Below are 18,996 nucleotides of genomic sequence, written 5' to 3' on the forward strand. Positions count from 1 at the left end.
AGCTTTTAAAAATATTCTTTCACTGCGTGTTTTGACACACACACAAAGCTGAGCTGTTGTTGATGCTGCTGGTTGAAATGTTCAGTTGCTTTCTGGTAACGTCTCGCCAGTCTTCTACTGTATATCAAGTTACGTGCACGCTTTGCTATCGTGCAGCAGTGTTGATAGTATCAAACTTAAGGTAGTTTCCCTTCCGTGACTCATGCCATGTTTTGAACTTTTCTCGAGGTCTCGACGGGCAGGGTCAGTCAATAATTTTTCCAAGGTTGCAGTGATTGCTACATTGTCTTCAAGTGCAAAAGGGCCCTTTGAGGTTTTCATTGGTTTGGATTCCTTCAGACTGCGCTTGAAAGTAGCCGCTGATGTGAAATCATACAAAATAGATGAACAGCACGGTGCAGAGGTTTTACTCCGGAATTTGGGTGTTTTTTGTTTTGTTTTTTTTTTTGTTTTCCAGAGTTTATGTTTTCATTTTATGCTAATGGCAGGTTGAATTAGCAGGAGAGAGCTATGTTTCTGATGTGTCCACCGGTTTGCCTTCAAAACGGCTAGTTTTGTAACATCTTGGATAACGACATGCACAGATCTTCTATAGATATAATCTGGTTCAGATCCTTCTGTCTTTATATAAACCCACCACACAGGCCAGGTTTTGTTCAGCTCGGGGCTCTGTGGGGGCCACACCATCATTTTCCAGGACCCCTTCTTTATGCTGAAGACAGTTCTTATTAAACACTGGGCCGGTTTCCTTTTCTGCGGAGTGAATCTGGAGATATCCGCTGCCTTCCTGCTGGTGTTGCGTAATGTATCAATATCAAATATTTTAAAATGATTAAAACTTTACCACAGTAATATAATAGTAGAATTAAAAGAAATAGCATGTCTTTGAATTAATTATCTTGCACCAACAATTGCTTAATTTTAAAGTGTTCATGGACTGAACCCCACATATAAACAGCTGGTAAAAAGCCTGTTGTTCACTAATAAAACGATCTCATAGGACATAACCTTTTGTCTCTTTCTGCTCTGCTTTGGTAGTAAAATGTGTACCTAATTTGTCTCAGAGAAATTAGAATATCAATGGCAGTCTACTCTCTTTCTTATTTGCCTATTTATTTATTTTTTTGCATATCCTGTTAACACAGACGCGCTAGGGAGCAACTGGACAATTGTCTTATTGGAGTTTAAGTTGCTTCACTGTATTATTCTCTTCAGATCCACGGCTGTTTTTGTTGTTAAAAAAAAGAAGAGAGAGAGAGGGAGACGCTTGACTTGGTTTCATACTTCTGCTCTGTGGTATTTTCCCTGTTTTCTTTTCTTTGTAAAATAATTGTGGGAAAACCACCATCCAGCCTCTTTTTTTAAAAGCTTGTTTGTAGCCCCCCACCCCCACCTCCCCCCCGGCTCAGTTTGCAGTTTCAAACACCACCCTCCTCTTCCTCAGGGACTCTCTGTAACAAATAGTGGAAATCAAGATTGCGTCGTCTCCCCAGTGGCTCTTTCTGTCATCTATAGAAAAGCTATAGCGTTTATTGTTTGTGCCTCGGTTTATTCTTGGATGCAGTGACCTGCTGGAGCTTTATGTTATTTTCTTGATCCATATATGGTTAAAATATGTTGGAGGTTTCTCTGAGTTTATTTGCTTCAATAAAAAAAAATTTGTTCCCTCATTTACAAACTACTGCACTGTGAAAGGTGCAATCACATTGCAATGACTTTTTATCCCGGCTCATTCTTCCCACAGTGGATGCTATGTGGTGTTTTGTGGTGAAACCCTCTGTTGTTCTCACACGGGGGACTTGAGAGTTAAAGCAGGAGTATTGTTTGAACCAGTTCACTTCTCTCGGAGGCCCAGGCCGAGGTCAGGCTAAATGCATTCATCTAGAGGGCTTTGAGGTCTCAAGGCTGCAGATAAAGGGTTCAGAGAGCCACACAGTGGTAGAGAGGGAGGAGCTATTAGAGCAATATTAAGACGGAATGAAGTCAGAGCAGGTTGCTGAGGTCTTTTAATATTCTTGACGTTATGCCTGTCTTTGTTTTTTTAAGTCTTGATGTGTCTGCTCCTCTCCTTCCTGCTTAAGATTCCTCTCTCCTCCCTCCGCCCCTCTGCATAATTGCCTTGTTTTTCTCCACTACAGATGTTCCTTCAAGGGCATGCAGTGGTTTTCTCGTCAATACGGCCTGGTCTCCTCTTTAATTACACTACATGAGGAGGCAGTGCTGTCTGCCTCGCTCACTGCTTTAGCCTCTGGGTCTTCCACTGCTTCACAGAGCAAGAAAAAAAAAACTGCACTTTCCACATGTTTGCTCACTCACCAGATGCTGTTTCCCCACAACAATTTGGGGTACATTAGATTCTCCTTGAAGGTGGTGGTGGTGGTGGTGGTGGTGGTGGTGGGGGGGTTAATCTGGTGCTGGACAGACCGGTCCAGGTTAATGCTGGATGGACATGAGTGGGAGTGCCTGTGTTGGGGAGTGCAGATCGGAGCAGAGGTTCTGGGTGCTTTTTAGTGGCGGTCAGCGATGCGTGGAGAGGCCCTTACCGAGAAGCCCGTACGCAGGAGGAGGGGCGCTGAGGGGAAATGTCAGACAAATGTCAAGTCTACAAGCTCAACGGCCAGCTCCCGTTGAAGAGTGTTGAAAAAGGCTCGTTCCTCCCTTGTTTTTCATTCCTCCCACTCATTCTTTAACCCCCCCCACACCTCTTTCAGTCTCCTCACTGCCTTCTCCCCCTGTTTTGCACACGCTGTCTGTTCATTTCTTCCTTGCAGGTCTTCTCTTCATCTTCGCTGATTGTCCTTGTCAGTTGTTCCGCTGTTGTTTGCTCTTCTATTTTCACCTCTCTCTTTTCTCCAGGCCTTATCAAGGGCTGTTAACAGCTCGAGCTGTCAGATATCTCTCTCCACTGTTTACTTGTTGGGGGGGTTTACAACCATTCTGCTTGTTTGTCCAGGCCTCGAATCTTTTGGCATCACAAGCTGTTTATTTTGCATTACGGGGAGGAGAGAGGTTCCCTTCACCGCAGTGTATCTGGCTGAGGTCACATCACCTCCTCAGACAGGCCTGCCCTCTGCTGCTGGACCGGAGCCAAAACCTGATCGACAAGAGGCTGTCACAATTAGGCTGATGAGCAGCTAACACGCTGCGCTATCAGCGCTCCGTCTCAAGGCATGTTAGTCTTCGTAACTCCGCCGGGAGGCACACGCTCTCGCCAGTTCTCACATAACTCGCATGTCTTTTTTTATACGATGAAATATTTAACTTACCATATGCTCAGCCTCACGGGCGCTCCGGTCCAGGTTCTCAATTCTTGCCTCCCGATAACCTGTGTGATGTAAAGGTACATTATGTCTGCTGTGTGTGTGTGTGTTTTTTTTAATTCAGATGACTGCATCTTACCGGTTCTGCAGGATCATAGAACATGTTTCAGAAACTGCGCTTGAATCGACACGCGAGGTGAAAATTTCACACGAGATGCTGTCGTTTCTGCCGCAGACGCTCTGTGCCCTGTTTGTCCTTGCGCTGAACCCAGAGGAGACACAGCCCAGCAAGAAATATTTTCAGAGCTTTTTGCAGTTGAGAAAACTCTGCAGCAGCCTCGGAGACTTTTGCATTTGATAACATGTTTACCTCCCCTGTGCCAGAGACAAACCTAATATCTTTGGTCTGCAGAGCTCTGACCCATGCTCAACTCACAGTAGGGGGAAAGGTAAATATTTTAGAGCCGTGGTTTTGAAAGTGTGTGGTGGGTCTCCCCTAGGGGGCTCCAGAGAGCCACAGGGGGGGTCAGGAAGATGCCTTTTCCTTTTCCTCCCTTTATATTTCCAGAGGAAATTTTGATAAAAAAAGGAGTGATTCGAGGACAGAACCACTGCATGTTTTATGAAAACACATTTTTAAATGAGATTAATCACCTTATATCCACACTAGCAATGATACTATACAAGGCGTCCCAGATATTCTACAGATACACTACAAGTTGATGAATCCCAAGAACAAATGTGTTCTTGGGATCCATAACAAATTCCTACTTGGCATGAGACAAAGCATGAGCGGCATGAGAGGTGAAGGCCCAGTGTGATTCAGACTGTTTGTGTTTGTGTGTGTGTGTGTGTGTGTGTGTGTGTGTGTGTGTGTGTGTGTGTGTGTGTGTGTGTGTGTGTTTGGGGGAGGGTTACAAAAATGTAATAGTAAACAGTGAAGTTCAGTTTCTTTTTCCCAGAAAAGCTCCCCACGGCGTGTATTATTTGATTTCGTCCTGAATATTTTACTGATGTCATAAACAGCCAGGCTTAATTTTAAAAAGGAAAAACAGGGTTGTATATTTTTAGTAACTATTAAGAAATTGTAAATTCTCTAATAGGAAAAATATGCATTATCACATGGTTATTTTCATACTGTTGTGTGTATTTGGATTATTTGAGTTTGCTGAGCTTTTCCCCTTGATTCTCTGTGTTTATTAGTTGAAAAGAAGATTATTATTATTAATCCTTAGAGAAAGCAATGCAAATACTTCTCAGTCAGAGGTTTTTTTTTACTATGCTTCGATTGCTCCCACTTAAATTAAACCTTTTGATTAAACTGTAGATAAAACGCGTTGACTTGGTGCAGGCTCTGAGCTACATTCGTTCAGTTACGTATACGGTGCCTTTGTTAAGCTGGATGAACTGAGTCTGTCCCTTTAAGTATATAAGGTAGAAATTCCTGCTGGCTTAGTCATTGCAGTTGTGAGGGGATGAAGAGGGGGAAATACACAGCAGTATGTGCGCGCTACATGCGCAGAGACATACAGAGACTATTTGTGTTGCGTTTCGAAGAAAGTGTTAAACTGATTGACTTGTGAGGTTTTTCTTCATGTTTGGGGTTGTTGTGTACCGTGATGAGCTGAGATCTTGTGATCATGTCTGCCCCTTTTTTTGTTTAACCAACATCCAACAGCAGATACGAGGAAGCCTGTAAATATTTAATTGCTTTTCTGGAGCTTATCAAAGTCTTGCGGTTATAGGGAAGGGAAGCAGAAAAGGGCTCAGATTCCAGTCTTGAGAGAGTCCGGTGCTTTCCTGGGGGGTGCGGTGGGGCACTCAGCGCCGTGACTCAGTGCCCGCACATCCGCTGTTTCCACTGGGCATGAACTGCTCGTACTCGCTCCGCTCCATTTTGTACAAAGCGTAGGCAGCATGCCAGCGCTGGTGCCAGAGAGATGGTGCTCGTGTTGATCAGACTCATTCACTCCCGCCGTCCCAAAACCGCCAGACCAACAATGGAATCGGCAAATCTGTCAGGTCATGTTGGACACCTTGAGCAACTAGCCTTAATATGGAGATTGTGATCCACTGTGTTCGTTAGGGTGTCTGAAATGTATTCTGTTTTCAATTATCTGCAGTGTTATGAGTAGCAAAACAGGACTCCAAAAAGTTCCAGTGTCATTTAAGACTACAGATATGATGAAATGTATTAATACTTATAGAAATACTTCAGTGGATCATAAATTTAATGTTGCTCAAGCTTTCTGAATGTGCAGTAGCTTGCAATTCATACAAGTGGACTCTTCTGAACTTAGGAAACCCATAGGGTTTCTTCAGGAAGAGGTGTTCAACATTTCTAACGCAAATGTCCTGGAGGCCCTGCAGGCACTCCCTGTGTACGTGCATGTCCTTGTCTTTGTTAATTCCCAACCGGAGTGGCGGACTATTGATTCTCAGTGTTACTACTCCGTGGTGTGATTGAAATAAACACATTAGAAAGCAGACAGTGCTCCCGTAGCAACATGCTGAGGTTCTCTTTGTGCTCTCTGATGCTTTGTGTTTCTATAGTCGTCTCAAGCAGTTGTCCAAGGGCATGAAACACTTCGTGTGTGTGTGTGAGAAACTGCTAGAAAACAGAAAAGCTATTTTCCTCTTACTAGTCTCATTATTCCTCCTTTTGATTCTGTTTATCTTTTTCATAAACAATCAAGGCTTTGTCTGCAAATATTAAATTAAAACTATCAACAATAAAATTTGTTTTGACCTGCATCTTGTAGCCACTCAAATATTTCAACAGCAGTGTGTGTATTGTGTAATTAAGTATAGTTATAATATATTTTCATGTCATATTGTTTGTCTGAGAAATGTCAGTTCAATGTAGAAATTTAATGTGGTGCAATGCAATCAGTATGGTTTGAAATAAAGTGATAGTTGGAGAAGTTTTTGGAGACACTACTTTCACTTTTACTTGAGTAAAGTTAAGGCAGTTTAACAGTCGTTCCACTTGGCTACAAGTTTTCAACTCTTTACTCCTCTGGTAAAAAGCCTTGGAGTATTACTCATTATATATTTGATACTTTTTATAGCAAGAGAACACTTGGGAATTAAAATTATGCCAATTATAATTTTGGAGCACACATTACATAAATGAAGAACTGCATGACTAAAACTTTTTTAACATTAGATTTTTTTATTAACCATTCCTGTGTTTTAAGTCAGAATTCTTTTTTCATACTTATCTGTAAAGATCTAATTGTAAATGATTTGCCACGGCTTGCTGTGCATCAGTGTGTGCGTTTCTGTCTCATTTCACAGCGCTCACTCTTCTGGCCGTCACCGCATTTTCTTCCATCCATGCCACATCCATAAATGTCATTCTTGGGATCCGTTCACAGCTGATGTTAGTCCTTCCATCCAAAACACAGACCTTCTTCAGTCAGCACCCCGAACCTGAGCCCCGCTGAAGCGAAAGGCAAAAATTTATTTGGGTTACAAATAGTTTTTCTGCTCAATTGGTTTTATTGCTTGCTGTTGGACTTTTGAGAGGCCCGGGGTGTGATTGGTCAGAAAGGAATTCTTTTTGCCTCACACTTGAATGTGCTTTGAGTTCCCTGCAAACACAACATTTGAACATCTTATGTTTGCTCCGCCGCTTGAGCAGTGTGTGGTGGAAAGCCACAGACGCGTGTCGACTGCTATTACTGACTTTTAATGTCAACAGTGCTCTCCGTCTCGCTATGATTCGGGATTTTGATTGCAAGTTAGCAAAGTTTTGCAAAGTCATGATGACATGGCTGTACACAGTGTTATTGTCCGTGTGTGAACAGCAGGCCGGATTGTCCATTGATGGTTAGCTCGGTGAGTTTGTCCAACTCATCCTCTGTGGCCACAAAGGTCTCCTCTGAAAGCAATGACAGATTAGTCTCTTTTTTTTTTTCTTCCCTTGCTTTCCTCTCGTGGACATGATTGACCAAAATAGGACCTGTGTGTCATGCTGCCGGCCTCCTGAGGGACTGACTGACACACTTGCTCTCACATCCAACTACATAGACTCTCACTCAGACTTGTGTCTCGTGTGCGATCCCTCTTGACAAATTTTCCTCAACTTGTGCCCAGGTTGCATGTGCCGACTGTGTGTGTGTGTGTGTGTGTGTGTGTGTGTGTGTGTGTGTGTGTGTGTGTGTGTGTCAGCTCGGTGTGTAATGTGTTTCCTGCCTGTTTGATGCGTATTGGGCTCACTCAGTGCCTCTGGTGATAGGCTGCCTGCTGCCTTCTGGCTCCGCGGCTCGGAAACTGTGACTCATCCTTTACTCTCAGCACTCATTCATAAATCTGAGTGAATACTATAACTTCCTGCCCCCCCCCCCCCCCCCCCCCCCCCCCCTTAAGCTCTGTGGTAGGTTCCTCTTGTGTCCTGCTCTAAATGGCTGGAAGGATGAGGGCTATTGCCGCCTCTTAGCGATGCCTCTTAGAGAGGTGAGAGAGACGAGCGGCCTGCGTCTGCTGCCTTCTATTGCCCCCGGGCGCCTGAACTGTGCCCCTGTCTGCCTGCTTGCCCCGGCTCTATCAATCCATACAGCTCAGGCCAGAGCGGCCATTTACTCATTGCTGGGCTTGGCAGCGGCTCCCGGGAGATAATGTGCCATGCCTGCAAGTAAGCTCCGAGAGCACGGGTTAATTCCACAGCGGAAAAAAGAAATCTCCCGCTGACAAATCTCTCCTGCAGAGGTGAGGATGTACGCTGGCATGCCGCAGCGAGAGCGAGAAGACAGCGCGAGAAAGAGAGAGAGAGAGAGAGAGGAGCATTCTGCTCTGCCAGAATAGTTAGTTAGGTTCACTGAGGTCACAGAAACACTGCTTCTCTATTTTCTTCCTGCTATGTATGTGGTAAAGAGATGCAGGGGGATCAGAGTGGCTGCCGCTACCTTTCCCGCCACACATGGCAAAAATGTGTGCGGTTTGTTGAAAACCCATCTGCTTCCAAAGAGCATGTGTGAAGTGTCTTTTTAAAAAAAAAAAGCAACTTTGTGACCAAGTGGCTTCGCCATTAAATAAACAGAAGGTTTGAGTTGAGCTGAGTCTTATGTCAACTATGGAAAAGTTATTGTATAACAAGCAAAGGTGAGTTATTGTGTCCTCCAGCTGCTCAGTGCGAGATGAATCATGGGTCTAATGGGTGTGTTGGTGTGTCTTTTGTATGCACGCTGTCTATAAAAGGGATATCAAGCGGGCCTCAGCGTGCCAGCGGTGTGTCACTGTTGGTTATTTTTCGGGGCATGTGCACAAAGAGGAGATGAAAGGAAACCTCATGAATTACGACAGCCACACACTTCCCCTCAAATCATTCTCTCAACCTTTATGTCGAGTAACTTGACAAACAGACGTTATGTTAACCTCAAACAAACTTTCACATTTTTCCAAATCTGTAAATATCCGTGTCTACAGCTTTAGTTGTCTCGGGTCATATCTCTGCTGTTAAAATGACCTTGTGCTGTGTGGTGCCTCCTCTTCCTCGTGTCTTGTTTGGGTGGGATCCCCAGGGTCCAGTGCAGTTGTCAGCACACAGCCTAATGGGCACAGGTGGTTGGGGCTCCTCTGCCTTGTCCAGCTCTTTTGGCATGGTCCTCTTGGCAGACCGGCACCTCCTTGGCCGGGTGCCTCAATGGGCCACTCCGACACGGTAATCACCAGTTGGTGCTTTGTTTGCATTGGGGTGGCCCGGGATGAATTATGACTCCCCACTTTAAAACACGGCTCCTCCCAGAGAGAAATCCAGCCGCATGTGAAGTGACGATCAGAATCCGGTGTATTTCTTCTTCCCCCCGGCGGCTGATGCAAATGCAATTTCATTCATGACAACTCACGAAGTGATGACATGTTGCCTGGTCATTGCTGCTTCTCTCATCATTGGCGACGGCGCAGCGCAGACTGGAGGAATGGGGAATGCGTGCGGGGGATTGGATGAGGAAAAACTGTACAGCTGTATTGCACCATGCAGCAGTCAGACAGCGGCTTGTTACTGTGTCAGATAAATATAGAGGTCTCTGGAGCTCCCCGCTGCTGCTCTATCACCGCTTGCTGCTCGAAGAGAGGAAAAGGCTGTGTCACCTGGGAGCTGTCACTATCCTCATTCATCTTCATTAAATTGGCTTTAGATTTGCGGGCCATTAAAGATCATTGTGCATTGGTGGTGGCAAATGGGTTAAGGCAAGGTGACAGGAAAGTTTTGTCACTGTTGTCCGGTTATCCCCACAGTGCAGCCAGCCTGACAATACAGTGCTGACTCAGAATCCGCTAACTAAAGAGATCTGTCACTTTGGCAGAGGCTGGGGCTTAAAAAGTTTTGAATTTTCATCTTTCTTATTGACTTCGAAGTAGCATTTTAGCAAAACAGTCGCTTTGTAGCATTTCTGGATCATTTAATTCTATCACAAGCTATTCATCAGGAGATATATCAGTTGTTGATGAGACAACTCGGTAGTTTTTTTTCAATCAAAGCACTAAAAAACAAGTGTGGTCTTGATTCTGGCGAGCCACTGCCCTCCATGTTTGAGACGTCTCATTGCTTCCACTCACCAAAATGTGATGATGTGTCACCATCATCAAACTGCAGAAAGTTTCATTTCAACAGTCTCTTTACAATGTGTTGGAGCAGAGAGGCTCTTCCGGAATGTTCAGTTTTAAAATCTGAAACTTTACATTGAGATCAAACTCTTGTATTTGAAGCATTTCTAATGAGTGAAAATAGAGAAGTTGACAGAGAATACGGATATGGTCTGACATGCAACCTCTTTCTGTTTTCTCAAAGCACAGATGTTGCATTGATAGCTATGTGTTGCCTTCTCGGCAAGTTGCTGTAGATCATAGCAGCAGTCACATTTAAAGTAATTAAAATGTTTTAGATAGGCTTCAAACTGGATCAAGGTTTTAAAAAAAAAGGATTTAACATAATTTGTTTTTAATCAGTTTGCAAAAGATATAAAGAAAAAGGAAGTTTGCAAGGATTTTCTATGAGAAGCAAACAGATGGCGGAACAGATGCATTCACAAGGTATAATATGTGAACAAACGCTAATAACTTCCAGAACAATGTAGAAGGCTGTGATACACTCAGTGCTGAAAATGGCAAGATCAAGACAGTGTACTTGAGTTTTGCTCACGCCACGACGCAAGGACACAGCAGTTCTGACACCTGTCACACCTTCTGCTGGCTTTATTGCGTTCTATAGGGACTGTGTTACCTTTGTAGCTCCGTTGAATTGCACCTGCATTAGTTTTGAGACAGATGTTGGCTCAATATGCTTGTTTTGATTGGATCTTTCATGCCTCCACAAATGGACCACTGGAACAGAACAGTTGTTTTAGAGTTTATTATAGAGCCAAACTTAGCCAGTGTGAACACAGACTTCTTGTTTTCTTTTCAAAAGCTAAGAAAATCTTTTCAGTGTATGTGTTATGGCTCTCCTGTACAAAATTGAATCCTGACTCACTCTATTTGTGTCTTTGAGCGTTTAAAAAAAACCGTGCATGCTCGTATGGCAGACCTGATGGGAGCAGTGGAGGAGGTGCATTAGCGCTTCTTTCATCTGCTCCATCTTGGTGTCTGATGATGTTGATAAGCGTCTAGTGCCGCTTTGAAGCCCCCGTCTGCATCCTCCTCCCTTCACCTTCAGTCTGATGCCACCACCCACCACCTCTACCCACTGCTATTAGTGCATCAATTACGGAAACAAGGCTTTCGGGGCCTGTTTGCACTTGAATGTGAATAAGGGATCGCCTCTTACTGTAACTGCCTGATAAACATGACAGACACTAGCCCACAGTGTACATGTAAACATTGCCCATTGTCATCCATATTTCGTTAGTCACACTCATTTAGTCAGCATAGCCTCTCCTCTGTCAGGCCACACTGCGTTTGCCAACTTTCTTCAGCTTTTGTTCCATCGCACCTTTCCTTTTAAAGTAGGATTCGGTTTCAAAAAAACGCCACGACTGACTCTTGATGAGTAAGTCAAAATGCAGCGTTTTAGCACGAGTGGGGGAAAAAAAAAAAAGTCAGTGACAGTTGCTAGGTTGTTGTCCGTGTCTCAAGCCTTCCCAGAAGCGAGACGCTGCTCTGTCCTATATGTACTGCTGTTAGCACTTTTCCAGACCAGACATGTACTTGCTTGTAAGAAGCTTGTTGTTGCATTCCACCGACTTCCCTGCATAATATATGGTATTATCTTCCAGCCCTTTTTTCTTTCCTTCTCTCTTCCTCTGTCTGTGTGTGGGGTAATGACACCGATGGTCCTGTTTAGGAAAACCCCGTGAACTTTGTCCTGCTTGGAGTTTTTCTGGCTGTTTTTTGTTATGCTTGCCGCTACAGTAAAGATGAAAAGCAACAGTATTAGTGGTTGGGAATGTTCCATGATTGTGGCGAAGAGACAGGACAAGAAAAAGATACTTGATCCAACTGAAATGATTTGGCGTTGTCTCATTAAAAAAAATTACTTAAGTGCAAATGATACATTAGTGGAAGTTCTGTTTTTCCTCTTTTGTGGTTGAACAAAACTAGGAAGCCTTTAGGTCCTGTTTTTCTCCCCCCGATGTTTCTATGAAAGCACCACTTTCCTGCTCAATGTGCTATTTACTGTGCTGGGTGCGGCACTGTTTTTTCTCCTTTGTCTCATTTTGAATGCTGTACACACGCTTTCTGTTGAGGAATAAAAAGCCGAACTTGAGTATGAATGGTTGTTTTTTCAAATATTTACATTACAAACATAGTTTCAACCTTTTTCTTCTGTTTTAACACAAAAGACTGTTTTCGCTCTGATCGCACAACTTGTAGTCTGAAGGAGGTTTTCTAACGAGCGAGATTAGGTTAAAAAATACTCGGCTCTGTGTTTAAACATTATAGAACAAATTCCAGATGTGTGTCTTCCTGAAAATGAATCAGCACTGGAAGGTGAAAGAGAATGGATGTGTGCTGCAGTCTCTTGGGCTGTACGCTGTGTTCTTTGTGTCGTACATACGTATGCATCTGCGTACTTTGAGTATGATTAAACACAAGGTAACTTTTGTTCAGAGAACTGTGGCAGTAACTCAGTGCATGTTAGTTATTCATTCTCGGTTTCCTCTGGCTTTCCACTGCTTTTTTTTTCTTCTTTTATTACTGAATGGATGGATGACTTGCATTGGAGTCAATAATGACTCTGATTAGCTTTTGGCTTTTGCTTTAATCCAAACATCACTAGAGCCAAACAAATTGGTGATAATAAAAACGAGTAGCTGAAACAGTCAGTTTCATTGATTCCATTGACTTTTGAGAGATTTGTGACTGAGATGGTTTATTTCCTCTTCATTACCATCCAGATTACTGTCAACTGAATGAGAATTCTACTTCATCACTGAAAACACCAGAAACCAAGTACTGCTGTGCTTAAAGCGTGAAACATGAGTGATCGCAAAACCCCATCATGAAACTTGGTGCTTAAGCCTTTGATGCAAATGTTTTTGACTTAACGCAGAAGGGCGTCCATTAAAGGGATGTTTGACTTCATGATGTTGAGTTTGGAAGGCCAAATCTTTGTGCTGAGCTTGACACATTGCCAGAGATATTGCATGTTTGTCTGTTATTTGCATAACAACATATAACGTTTGATGTCATTGGTTAAATGCTGCGTGCTTCACCCAAAATTTGAAACAGTGAGCTCCCAAATGGTCCTAACTGGCCTCTACGACAGAGTACAATGTTGTATGCGTATGAGAGTGATGGAAAAAAGAGCGCTGGGGGTGGAGGGCCTTCATTTTATCACTTAGGTGCGGAAAGGTCTGAGAACTGCAGCGTAAGCACCGGAGAATCCTTAACTCACCTTGAAGCGCGGCGCGGAGCGGCGGGTTCAGTGGGTGCACCTCTTTGGATCAGTATAGATCATAGTCGAAAATGTCTGCCTGCCCAACTTGTACGTTGCCAGAAGCTGATCCACTTTTAATGTGTTGGCGCACCGCTGCAGGGTTACAGCCTGGAAGGATGGATACTTGGGTAATGAACAAAAAAAAAAAAAAAAAAAAAAACATGCATGGAAAAAAAGGCAAGTTTATGTTCATAAAGATTTTGACAGAGTTCTCAGCATTGTGACTCTGTGTTTACCACCAATAGATTTTTAATGAAACTATGAAGCAGTGCTTTAAGTGCAGATTTTCAAGCTTTAATTTGAAAGTATGTAAATGGTTTAATTGCCGGAGTACATTTTATTTTTATACGGACCGGAATGGACCAGGCTTGTTATTACCGGTGTGTATCCTCTGGAGCTCCCCCCGGCTGCTCACCTTGGCCTGGTGAGAGGCGGAGGTGCATATTAAGAGAAGCAAAGCAGGAATGCTATTGAAGTTTTATGCTGTTTTCGGACACCATGTTTTAATTAAACATGAGACTTTAAGTGGCCGGACTACAGTTATGTTGAGTGCAGGAGGGGGAAATATTCCAGACCACCAAGGATACCACTGAGACTGTGACCTTTTCTTGTGTCAGCCTCCTCTACTACTCCAATTGGAGGCATTATAAAAAGCCTTTCAAGCATTGGAATTTTTATTTCTATGAAAAAATTTGACTCTTTCCTGTTTTATTTTTTTTTTTTTTATTTATTATTAAAGTTAAAATTGAGTACTCAAAATTTTGTTTTACTCACAGTAACTGTTTACTCTGTAGTAAGATTTTAACTCTGTCAAAAACAAAAAAAAGAAAGAAATAGCAAAAAGGATGTCATCTACGCTGTTTATTTCCAATCAGTCCACATCGCAGCAAACGCTAACCTAGTATGAATTTGCATTGGAGTATATGCAAATATAAAACATGTAAGTAAGTGCTCCTTGGTGCTGCCATGGAGACAGACACCTCTGCATTTGGCGCGTCACTTGCTGCCTGCGGGTGTCAGAAAATGCTGCACACTCTTAAACTCTTGGCTCTGGTGCAGTGGGTGGAAGTGGCCTCTCGGGGCACGGCGAAGAAAGCAGTGCCGCCACCTCTTTTTAAGTGCAACAGCAGGGATGTAGCTCCTGATTTATGGAACGAGCATGAGCTGGGCGGGTCATGTCCCGCCACCGCGGCCGGCTACTGGAGGCTGAGAAGGGGAGGCGAAGGAGGCTGAGACCCAGCAAATGGGGAGGAGGTTCACAAATCTCCTCCCAGCTCTGAAGTCACATCCACTCTCACTTCTTTATAAGACATAGTCAAGATCAAACATTTTTGTCACCGCCGTCTTCACAGAAATACCCTCAAAGCTGTGATCTATGACCAGGCCACATGATAACGTTTCCACTCCTCTAATCTCCACCAGCACTGGCTGTCGGGGCTGCGTGCAGAAAAAGAGCCCCCAGATGTAACAAGCAGCCTGGATAGGGTCTAATCTGCCATTTTATTCAGCCGCTCAGCTCGACAATTGTTTATATCGAGGGTTGTGTTTGCGTGTTTATGTTCATGTTTGACCGGTTGAACTGTAGAAAAAGGGCTGTTGTTGTGTGATGGTGACACACAGACGCATTGTGCTGGAAGTGTTTTGTCTGTGACATTATTTCTTTTGCCCTCCTTTCATTTTTTTTTTTTTTGGTCAACAAACTGACACACCCTTTCCTGGAATCTCCGATGGTTTTACTGACTTCTCATGTAAATACTGACACACTGAAAACCCCAAATTAGGGTTATCATGCTGCAGATTGATTCAGGATATTGGTGACAGGGCACTGTGTGGATGGTCTGCGACTTGGCATTTTCTGACAAAGCTCAATGGAGGAGGGCGTGTGTGTCTGCTTTTGTGGTGCAGAAACGCATGTGTGTGTGTGTGTGTGTGTGTGTGTGTGTGTGTGTATGTGTGTGTGTGTGTGTGTGTGTGTGTTGGGAGGTGGAGCAGGGGGTGAGGTGGGGCCTACAGAAACAACAGCGACTGCTCCCGAGCCTGTCGCCTGTTCCCTGCATCTTGGCAGTAAACTTGATCAGCAAAGAAAAATACACACTCTGCCTTTACAATGAAGGCCTTTGTCTCTGGTCGGCATCAGAACCATCGACCATTTTGGAAATAGTTTCCAGCTTATTAAAATGCTTCCAGACCGTGACTATTGAACCAGTGAGTTTTCCAGTTAATTGCTTGGCATCCTTCCCCGTCTTAGGTCTGTCGTGGGCATCTTCACAGAGTAAAGACTCTCTGGCTTGTGGTATCTACTGCTGGAGTCCTCTATCATCCGATGCTCCCCCTTTTCTCTCTCGCTCTCTCTCTCTCAGAGCCCCCTTTGCTCTGATTAACTGTGAAGATCATAAGCTAATTCAAGTGTGGCCTCACACCCTCATCATCCAGTATCTTTGTCCTGACTAAGCGGCTCTGTTCTCCAGAAATGAGTTAGCCTTTTGTGCCAATGGACTCTTAATGGTCTATTTGTTGAGTTTGGACTCGATCTGAGTTAAATCACATGCATTATTAGGCAGCGCAGCCATTGTTGGGTCTTTCCACTTCCCATTAATATTGGATACTCCGTGTCTGACATGGAGTAACACTAAATCCAAGATCACTGCCTGTTGCTTCTTCAGTTGTCTGCACTGCACTTATGGGATTATATTGAGAGAGTATTTAAATTTCTGTGTTAAAAAATTAGCCCTGTAGTGTTTTGTTTAATCTGTGTGTGATTATCACCTTAGTGATCACCTTTGAATTGATTCTTTAGAGGCAATAGGTGCATGGCCTCTGTGTTATTGAGTCTTGGGCTTTTCATTGCTCTACTGTTAGTCTTTCCACTCTGTTAACAGCTCTTATCTCCTCCCTCTCCTCGTGTGTGTGTGTGCCCGTGTACACTGAGTGAATGACCACTGATCCAAACGAAATCCTCTACTCTTGTAAACCAAGAAAATTATAGGAATAATCACTTGGTACTAGAACAGAGAACGGCTTCGCCATGTAGCTCACCGAACTCGTTTTTCTGAACAGACTTACAGGTGACTAAACCTGAGTAGATTTTTTTGGTCAAATATCTTTTTTTTTTTTTCTAGTTCTTATATCATTAGAACTGGTTTGTTACTCGTTTCAGCTTGCACAGATGATGATTCAGAGTTAGGGTGCGGGTGATGAAAGGTATCCCACTCACCTTCTGATAAACTGCGTTCTGTTTTCTACCCCTAAAAACCAAAGTCTTGCTAAAATCTAACATCAACAACACTTTGTCAGTTTTTCCTAGAGTTTGAGCGTATTTATATTACCTTATATTTTACCTCCATAGCTAAAGCTCCATGAGTCGCTCTTCTCTGTGCTGGCATCCTCGCTGCTTACTGAGGATTCCTCTGTCTCTGGAGATAAGGAGTGGACACAGTAGTATTGAGGAGTAAGGTGATGCCACAGAGGCCAGACAATGGGCAAACAGTATCGACACAGGTTTATTGAATCTTACATATTGTCACAGTGCTGGTATTATTCTCCCGGTGATGCCATGTCTGCCTCATGGAATTGTCTGTTGTTCTTAATGCCTCATACATGCCTCAGTTAAAGCTTGGGCGAAACGTAGACAGTGCTTGCTTTACATGCTATTGTAGGGCACAGCATGTGGGGAGAGTTGTTCTTTTCACTGTCTGACCCTCACGGGGAGATCTGGAAGAATGCCTATTGTTTCCTCATCACTTGCTTTGTCTGATAAACCCTGACCAACTCTATAGCGCTATAGTCAAAGGCACGTCAGCACTCACTCTTCTTTTACTCTGCCTTTCCTTACGCTTTCTCCCTCAGTTGATTTCCTCCTTCCCAGCACCTCCTCTGTTGTCCTGCTGATCTTCACCCAAACAACTGCTGATGTGGAAGACCTCCTCCCAGCCTTTGGGAACTATTGGCGTGCTTACCCAGGATGAAACAAAACAAAACAAAAAAAAGTCTTGGTCTGAACCGCAGTTACATTAGAGACGACTCTTATTGCAATTTGTACAGTTCATTTCCATTGTATTGGATGAAATAATTGCACATCAATGCATTTATGGATTTATTTCATCAAATAGAAAAATGAATGAGTTCTTTAAGGCAATTAGGAAGGGTTTTTTTTTTTTTTGGGGGGGGGGGGGGGATCAGCATATTGTGAGGTTTTATAACATCCGTCATTCACTGGACCTGTACAAAACACTTTTGTTCATGTCTGCCACCACCTAGTTATCCTGATTTGGATAGTTGTTTTCCTCTTTTCTACTTATTATTGCTCTGCTTGTGTTTGTGAGGTTACCTAAGGCTCTCAGAAGGGATACAGCCCAAATAAAGAATGCATGACGGTAAGTGAGCCGCTGAAACGTCACTTGCACTCAGCTTAGCTACTCCAGAATGTGGTGTTTAGCTTCTAAGACCCCAACAAATCAGGGTATTTTTAGAAAATTCTCCTTCTTATTCCTCTTAATAGTGATTAGACCGTGACGTCAGAATGATTTCTTTCCTTGGCCTGGATATTATTCAGCTTTATTGTAAAAGGCTGCTGTGTTCGTCTGGCTCACAGACACTGAACAAATAGAGTGGACTTTTATTGTCAGCTAAAAGTTATAATTTCTCTCATGAGTTCAGTTACTCTGTTCAGATTTGTGCCAATCCTGCATAGTGAGCATTGTGTTTGTGGGTTTGGCTTGGAGCTCCTGTGTATGTAGTGTTGATGGCTTCTGTGTGGGAATGGTGCAGCTGTATGGCCGTTGTTACTCTTGGCTTGTTTCATCTAAATTCTTCCCTAACCTCAGATACAAGATCACGCTCCCTCGCCTTGCCACTATTGCATGCATCTTACCCACTCGCCAGCTAAACAAACTGTGCCAGTCACCTGCTTTTCTGGACCCCCCCCCCCCCCCCAGGAAGAACTAACTGAACTTCCCTTCTATCTCTTGTAAGCCTCACACACACACACACACACACACACACACACACACACACAAGGTTTTAATGTTTAGTCAGTTTCATCACAAGATCAGATTAATGAACTGCGATTTAGGTCTTCTTGCAAGTCAGTCAAATTTAAGTATGCTGAATTCCACAAATTTCTTCAAAAGTTTACACTTTTGAACCCTTTGAAATCCCCACAGGACTGATGAAAAAAATGTTTTTGTCCTCCTTGTGATCCGAGGATAAGTGAGATGGATGCCTTGGAACCATTTCCCTTGTTTAAATCTGTAACTGGATTAGAGGTACCCTCTGGAGAAAGATGCCATAATAATATTGCATCGCAGCACAGCAGCACATGGAGGAAAACCCGCCGTGCATAGCTTTCATACTCGGTGTGCATGCTGATGTTTTGTGTGACTGAGAACCCAGATGTGTGGAAAAGACAATGTGTCACGGCTGGACACCTGTGGCTGCTTTTGACACAAGTATTTGTCGCACTGCTCTCCACCTTCATGCACTGTCTCGCGGTGTTACTACTTCAGAGCTTACGCCCATTGAGAGCGGAAGATGCAGTGAAAATCTGTGTGTGAAAGTCAGAAATGTCTCCTCGCTGAGCTTCGGAAACAGCCAGAGTCCTTTGGGCCTTTCCTGACAGCTGCAGCAATCTGAGAACACACACTCACCTCTAAAGAGAGGGGAGAGTACGAGACCAAACACGGCCATGTGTACATCTGACAAAGTGGGGTTAAGAGCCCGCTGCCATGTCCCATTATGTGTTTCATTTACAGCCAGGCACACCGAAGGCACACGGACAAATCGTCCGTCAAGCGCCCGTCCAAATTTCACTGTTTGTTAGTGTCCGTGCACAATGCTACGCAGGCACAAACACTTCCG

The 18,996-nt window shown here is 43.7% G+C and overlaps 1 protein-coding gene across 2 annotated transcripts in view; it reads left to right on the plus strand.

Annotated features, from left to right (window-relative positions):
• igf1ra (insulin-like growth factor 1a receptor) overlaps nucleotides 1–18,996 on the plus strand; it is a 79,401-nt gene that overhangs the window by 11,670 nt on the left and 48,735 nt on the right. The gene's annotated exons all lie outside the window — the stretch shown is intronic.

Source organism: Salarias fasciatus, chromosome 7, assembly GCF_902148845.1.
Source record: "Salarias fasciatus chromosome 7, fSalaFa1.1, whole genome shotgun sequence".
Classification (NCBI taxonomy): domain Eukaryota; kingdom Metazoa; phylum Chordata; class Actinopteri; order Blenniiformes; family Blenniidae; genus Salarias; species Salarias fasciatus.